This window comes from Orycteropus afer, unplaced genomic scaffold (genome assembly GCF_000298275.1).
Source record: "Orycteropus afer afer isolate SDZICR_OR568_19922 unplaced genomic scaffold, OryAfe1.0 scaffold00031, whole genome shotgun sequence".
NCBI lineage: Eukaryota > Metazoa > Chordata > Mammalia > Tubulidentata > Orycteropodidae > Orycteropus > Orycteropus afer.
The window spans coordinates 16,409,674-16,412,239 of NW_006921618.1; positions in this window are offsets into that span (position 1 = coordinate 16,409,674).

Here is a 2,566-nt window from a genome sequence, read left to right on the forward strand (position 1 = left end):
ACCTCAAAGAAAAAAAAATTCCCATCAAAATAAAAAAGAGGACAAGCACAAATATTTAGCAAATACTGTAAAAAGTAGCAGTGGAGGAAATGAAAACATGATTCATAAACAAAATGAGCTCAGCACAGAAAATTATATGGGACAAAGAAACAGCAACACCACACACAAAAAAAATAATAAATAAAAATAACAAAATGAGAGCAACAAATTCACACATGTCGATACTTATACTGAATGTAAATAGATTAAATATACCACTCAAGAGATGGAGAGTTGCAGACTGGATCAGAAAACATAACCCATCAATATACCGTCTATAAGAGACACACCTTAGAGACAAAGACAAAAATAGACTAAAAATCAAAGGTTGGAAAAAGATATATCAAGAAAATGGCAATCAAAAAGAGCAGGAATAGCAATATTAATTCCTTATAAAATTGACTTTAAGACAAAAACCTCCCTAGGAGACAAGGAAGGACATTATATAATGATTAAAGGATCAATTTTAAAAGAGGAAATAACCATAAATATCTATGCACCCAATGAAAGAGCCCCAAAATACATAAATCAGACTTTAACAGACTTGAGAAGACAAATACATGATTCCACAGTCATAGTAGAAGCCATTAACACACCACTTTCAATGAAAGATAGAACTGGAAAAAAACTCAACAAAGATGCAGAAGACCTAAACAATACAATCAACCAACTTGACCTTATAGACATCTACAGAACATTTCAACCAACAATAGCACAATACACATTGTTTTCCAGCACACATGGAACATTATCCAGGATATACCATATGTTAGGCCTCTCCATAAATTTAAAAACATCAAAACACTGCAAAGCATCTTCTTAGATCATGATGCTGTAAAATAGGAAATCAACAATAGGAAAACCAACGGAAAAAGAGCAAACACATGGAAACTGAATAACATCCTCCTTAAAAATGACTGGGTAATAGAAGAAATAAAAAATGAAATTAAAATATCCTGAATTAAATGACAATGAAAACACAACATACCAAAATCTTTGGGACACAGCAAAAGCAGCGATCAGAGGGCAATTTATAGCAATAAATGTACACATCAAAAGAAGAAAGGAACCAAAATCAACACCTTAATCCAACATCTCCAACAGTTAGAGAAAGAGCAGAAAACAAAAAACAAAAAACACACACCCTACAGTGACCAGAAGAAAAGAAATAATAAAGATTCGAGCAGAAATAAATGAAATAGTCTAGAAGTTGGTTCTTTGAAAAGATTAATAAAATTGATAAACCACTAGGAAAATTAACAAAGGAAAAGAGAGAGAAAATGCAAACAACACAAATAAAACTATTTGGGTGATGTCACAACAGAACCAACTGATATAAAAAGGGTAATATTAGAATACTATAAAGAACTGTGGGAGCTCTGGTGGTGTAGTTCCTGAGGCATTTGACTGCTAACCAGTCAAACCCATCAGCCACTCTGTAGAGATACAGCCTTGGAAACTCAAGGAGGGGTCACTATGAGTAGGAAATGACTCGATGGCAGTGAGTTTGATTTTTTGGTTTTTGGTATAAAGAACTGTACTCCAACAAATTTGAAAATCTAGATTTCTATAAACAAACTAACACAGACTGAGGTGGAAAACTTGAACAGACCCATAACAAAAGAAGAAAGTGAATAGGTCATAAAAAAAATTACCAACAAAAAAAGTCCTGGCCCAGACAGTTTCACTGGAGAATTCTATCAAACCTCCAAAGAAGTGCTGACACCAATCCTACTCAAACTATTCCAGAACATAGAAAAGGATGGAATCTGCCTAAATTCATTTTATGAAGCAAGGATAATCTTGATACCAAAATCAGGCAAAGATATCACTAAAAGGGAAAACTACAGACCAATATCCCTCATGAATATAGATGCAAATATCTTCAACAAAATCCTAGCCAATAGACTCCAACAATATATCCAAAAAAGAATACATTATGACCAAGTGGGGTTCATACCAGATATGCAAAGATGGTTCAACATTAGAAGAACAATCAACGTAATCCATCACATAAGTCATAAAGGAAAAGAAGCACATGATCTTAACAGTTGATGGAGAAAAGACATTTGATAAAATCCAGCACCCATTCCTGATCAAAACTCTCAGAAAAATACAATAGAAGGGAAATCCCTTGTTCTGGTTACCTACTACCGCTCTAACAGAAATACCACAAATGGGGTGCTTGAATAAGCAGGAGTTTATTCTCTTACAGTTTGAGAAGCTAGAAGTCCGAGTTCAAAGTGCCAGGCTCTAGGGTCTGTGTGAAAGCCCCTTGACCTTGGGCTTCAGCTCTGCTTCTGGCTTCCGGCTCACTGAAGCTAGAGGCATCTCTTCACTCAGGCTAACAAGCCCAAGGTCGGCAAATAAAATGGCACAGTCCCAATGTTACCAAACCACATGGCAGGCCATTAATTCAAGTCCGTTGGAAGTGCCAAGGTTGGCAGAGCATGGCAGGTTGCTGAACAACAACACTACTACATGCAGGGTCCAAGTGTGCCATAAGCTAGAGACCATTCCCAAAGCT